Genomic DNA, 5597 nt, shown 5'->3' on the forward strand with positions numbered 1-5597 from the left:
GAGCCCAAGTGACTCCACCTGAAAAAATGAAACAGCTGAAATAAAGGCTTCCCGATCCATTCTGGGAGTCTATCATTCTTCATGTCATGTGAAAATTCTTGGGGAAACTTGGGAAACACGAAGAGCTTAGCAAAAGAAGAAAAAGAATAGCCAAGAACAAGTACACTGACCAGGTGGGTGGACGGGCACCTTCAAGAATTGTGAGTAGCCTCACCAGCCACCACTGTGCATGAACCAGGGCAGGGACTGTCCCCTGTGGCTCAGGAGCACCCCACACAGTGCCCAGCACACAGAAGGTGCCCAGGAAAGACCTGTGGAGTGAGTGAGCACATTCACCTGGCAGTTGTTTGGGGTGAGTGGTGGAAAGCTGGGAAAGTTTGGGGAGGGAGGGAGGGCTGCTATCTAGGAACCCACGCTCTGGAGCACTGGTGGAGGGGCTAGGAACCAAGACACCACCCCTTGGCTTCACCAAGAGTGAGGGCAAAGGTCGAAGCCTCTCTACACATGTAATAGAATCATTATTTGAAATAATTTATTCTCCCTCACACGCCATATTTTCTCCTTATGAAACTCCCAGTCTTGATGGGGTTTAGGGCCAGGGTAGAAGTTTCTAGCAAGACTTGCCTCTCTTTAGCTCACCTTTCCCACAGCCTAAGCTTACTGGGGACAGGCAAGGAGGGTCACAGGAAACCTGAGAGTTGCTTCTTCTGCAGTTCAAGGAGGAGAGGGAGGCCTTCAAGTCTGCCAGGACCTCAGAGCAAGCAGCTGAGTTGCATATCAGGGGCTGGCTCTAGGCCTGGGTCATCAGCCTCTCCAGAGCTCCCCTGCCCCAAGCATGGCATGAGTGCAGCTGAACAGTGGCTCTCCCTCGTGAGCTGGGACCAAAGGCCCCCTACAATAATCAGTGTGGAGGGTGACCAGTGACTAGAAGGTAAGTCCCACAAAAGGCTCAAGTCATTGGCACAACCCTGAGCATGGTCCTAAACTTGAATCTCCATCACCTGGGTAAAATAGAGGTTCAGGGTCAAAAGGAGGATAATGAAGAAAAAAAAAATGTGGTAAGGAGTTTATGAGCTAAAACATCCACCATAACATCATAGTGCTCTGTGGATGTCTGCTTTATCTCCCCAAATAAAGAGAAGCCCCTTGAGGTCAAGGATCATGTTTTTAAAATCTATTACAACCTGTAAAATTCTCCAAGTTCCTGGTCTAAATATTGGCTGGGTAGAACTCTTTGGATTATGTGTGGAATGGAAAGAAAGGCTGTGAAGTATCAAAATGTGTAACGGATAAATTGCAAATGTGTAATGGTTATAGATCAATAAAAACATATTTTTGTCCAAGATATGTTGTTCTCTTGCATAAAATTGAAAAGGCAGCACATATTCTTATCAAATTTTGTTTTTGTTTGAGTGGCTCTGGTGGAATTACAGAGCTTACTGGGAAGTTAAAATATGTTCCCCTAACCAGTCCCAACCCTCTAAGCCACCTCATGATACAGCCACCCCCAAGTAAGTGAAGGACAGACTGCCAAATCCCAAATCTGTGTGCAACCGTCCTGGGAGCCTCCAAAGGTCGAGGAATTCCCATTGTGTCCACTAGAGGTCAGCTCAGCTCCAAAAGTCTTTGTAAGAACTGTGCTTTGAGGTCTTGGAGCAGTTTCCTATACTTGGCCAAGAACTTTCTCTGATCTTCCCAACTCCCACCCCTGTGGAGCCCAGCCTGACACCTGGGCAGACCTTGCCAAGGGTGAAGGTCTTCATTGTGAATCGAAGTTGTTGACGATTGTCACCTTGCACCCTTGGAAGGAAGAAAATTAAGGGCACCCAGGAAGCGCTTCATAAATATTGAGTCTTCTCCCTAGGTCAGCCCACCCTGGAGCTGGGAAAACTGTAAGGAATAGGCTTCCCCTAGCCCAGGTCTTCATGGAGCCCTGTCAGCTTGGCAAGTCTGGAGGGCGGTAGGCAAGAGGACCCCAGCAGGAGTGTGGATTCCCACAAGCCAGGTCAGGGCTGGAAGGACTTTGCAGGAGAAGAGACTACCATTGTCAAAGAAGGCTCAGAAGCTCTGAATCAGCCTCTGCAGATTGTCAGGCTGCAGCCCAAGGACACAGCGCCCAGGGCCTGCCTCCTTCCAGGCCCAGCTCAACTTGGCTTTATGCTCTAACTGCATCTTCACAGCAACCCTGTGTGATGGGCACTGTTGTTATTCCCTTTTACAGCTGGGGAAATGGAGACATGGAGACACTCCATATCTTGCCTGAGGTCCCCTGGCCAGTAAACAGCAACACTGAGATTCAGACCCTGCCTCTAACCTCTTAATCACAAGGCTTCCCTGCCCCACTGTGGCCTCCGCGAACCTTGGTATTAACAGGGGGAAATTTAAACCCACTTGCTCTATTGGGATCCTTTCGTCAACAAAGTGAGGAATGAATTGCTAAGTGGGTATGAGCTCCCTGCCAGGCTGGGCTGGCTAATGAAAAGAGGCAAAGGCAGAGATGGTACTCTGAGGAAGCCAAATTCTCAGGACAGGTTCATACCCCTCCCTACACCCTGCATGGCTCAGAGCCTATACTGGGAGTGCTCAAGCGTGAATATTGTGCAGTGTGGAATAAGTTTGTGTGCCAGGACTGAGATGGTTAAGCACATGGATTCTGGCATTTAACAGTTCTGGGTTTGAATACTGTCTGGCTTCACCAGTACCATCTCTGTGAACTTCACCTTGAGTAAGTCATTCATGCTCTCTGAATCTCAGTTTCTTCTTCTGTAAGTTGGGATAATTAGGGTACTCCCTCCTCTATAGGGTTTCTGTGAAGACTTAATGAAATCATTCATATGAAGCACCAAGCTTATGCAGGTGGAGTCCCATTCCTAAAGAGAGTGCAGGGAGCTGCAGGCCCAGCAGGGCATAGGAGGGGCCCACACTGACCCCCATCTTTGACACACCCCATTGCTAGACTTTGAAAATTCCATGGGAGGTGCTCAAATCTCAGGCCTTGGCTTAAGGCTTAGGTAAAAACAAAAGAATTTGTCCATAGCGTTAAGAATTAGGTGGGCTCGGCGCCTATAGCTCAACCGGCTAAGGCGCCAGCCACGTACACCTAAGGTGGCGGGTTCGAATCCCCAGCCCGGACCCGCCAAACAACAATGACGGCTGCAACCAAAAAATAGCCGGGCGTTGTGGTGGGCGCCTGTGGTCCCAGCTACTTGGGAGGCGGAGGCAGGAGACTCGCTTGAGCCCAGGAGTTGGAGGTTGCTGTGAGCTGTAATGCCATGGCACTCTACCCAGGGGGACAGCTTGAGGCTCTGTCTTCAAAAAAAAAAAAAAAAAAAAGAAGGTGGGAGTTGGTGGGTTGGGGGTGGAGGATTGGGGGGTGGAGGCAGGGGCCAGCAGCCCTGCTGACTGTGGCATAGGCAATGCGTGATCACAGGTCTGCTACAGCAGGAGACACAGCAAACACCTCAGATTTTTCTTGGCTGCCTTTGTGGGCTGAAAAATGCCCCACCTTACGAGTCTTGGGGAAGACACCTGGGATCTGCAGTTGGGACATGTCTATACCAGACATCTAGTCCAGATTCAGAAGTCAGCATTCAAAGATGCCTCCATTGCAGCTCCATGGAGTTCTCAGGGCGGGGGTGCGGTGGGGTGGTGTAGGTGATGTTGCTGGGGGTGTTATTCAGGGTCCAGGGACTGCAGGGCAGTGGTGCAAGTTGTACCCTACGGTATCAGGCTGTGGCAAGAGCCAAGGTGTCCTCGGGGGACCAGACCTGCCTTGGGGGTGCTCAGGATTTGTTTTGATTTGTTTTAAATAGAAGAAAACAATGACTGGCAAGGCTAGTCTGTGTCCTAAACACTGGCTTCTGGCCAATGGCCTTGAATGTCCTTCTTCAGGAAACAGACGTCCTGGAGGGGAAGGTGACCTGAGGGCAGCTGGGGTGAGGCTACCCTGGGATACAGAGGTGCCTTTTATGAAAGGACAGCCTTGTGACCCTCAGAAGGCTTTTGTAGTTGTTGTTTTACCACCGCATTAAGGAGCCTGTGGATGAATCAGAGTGGGGATGACTGGCTGGATGTGGTGGGTTCCACGATACTGAGACATAACTTTTGTGCCCATGTAGATATCTTATGGAATTATAAAGACTCTAACTGGTCTTTTTCCCAGTGCTTGGCACAGAGCTCCAAAAATCTCCAGAATTTCCTGAGTGATAGCAATATTTGTTACGTTAATGAAGTGACTCAGGCTGGGACCCTAAATAGCTTCAGGACGGTAGCTGGTCACCAGAAAGACCAAGCACATGATGAGAGGGCAAGGTTTTCAACTAAGAGGGCTCCAGGAAGGAAGGTGGAGGATAGAGATTGAGTTTAATCATATGGCCATATTTAATCAACCAAGTCTACATAATGAAACTCCAATAAAAACCCTGGACCCTGAGGCAGAGCTTCCTAGGTGGTGAACACACCGATGTGCTAGGAGCTGGTGATTCCATAGGAAGAGGACACGAAAGCTCCGTGCTCCCTCTCAGATCTCACCCTATGTGTCTCTTCATTTGGCTCTTCCTGAGTTGTCTCCTTTATAATAAATCTGTAATTGTCAGCATACACTATACTGCTTTCAATGAGCTCGAGTCATTCTAGCAAATTATCAAAAGTAAGAAGGCAATGGGAACTTTAAAATTGGGAGCTGATTGGCCAGAAGTACAGGTGGCCTAGGTCCCTGACTGGCAGCTGGCACCTGCAGTGGCGGCAGTCTTGCGGATGACTGAGCCCTCCAACCAGTGGAATCTGAGGCTAACTCAGAGGCAGTGTCAGAAGTGAATGGCAGTACTCCAGTTGGCGTTACTACAAGTGGAGTGGAAATGGAACACATGTGCACAAAAGCATGCTCACATTAGAGACAAGGTGTGTGTGCTCCAATGTGTCCATGCCCCCAAAGAGGGGCTTGTCTGTGAGCTAAGCCCCAGAACCACCTGCTTTCTGCTCCACATCCTACTAGCCCTGTGTTGATGCAGCCACTCCCGGCTGTGCCTCTTTTTACCCAGCAGAGGGCGCTCCAACCTCACAAGTCATCCATCTCTTCAAAGCTTTTCCAGCCACACTGGTTCAGGGAAATGAATTCTTAATAGGTGCCCCCAAACAGCAGAGATACAAGTGACCCTAGGCTAGGGTGACCAGATTTTAACATCTGTAAGGCGGGACAACATGGCCAGGAGGGGGTGGAGCGGGGGTGGAGTGGGGGGCTCGGGGCAGGGGACGGGGAGGCAGGGCCCGACAACAATGCAAACTTTGATAAGCAGTTCTTGATAATCACTTCTCAGCAATTATTTATTACAGTTTAACATTATAAAATTAACAAAAATAATATAAAACTCATATTCTGGCGAAATAGCCATATGGCAGCCGAAAACCGTATATTCCCTTCTTGTTCTCCAGCCCGTTCGTTTGTTCTTTCCAAAAATCGGGACTTTTTTAAAACGCCGCGGGCCGAGGGACAAATTGTTGAAAAGCGGGACTGTCCCGCCAAAATCGGGACGTCTGGTCCCCATACCCTAGGCGGAACCCTGAACTACCTAGGGATCGAGCTTCTCCACCCAGGGGCA

The sequence above is a fragment of the Otolemur garnettii genome, unplaced genomic scaffold, assembly GCF_000181295.1.
Source record: "Otolemur garnettii isolate 467f Iridium unplaced genomic scaffold, OtoGar3 scaffold00020, whole genome shotgun sequence".
NCBI lineage: Eukaryota > Metazoa > Chordata > Mammalia > Primates > Galagidae > Otolemur > Otolemur garnettii.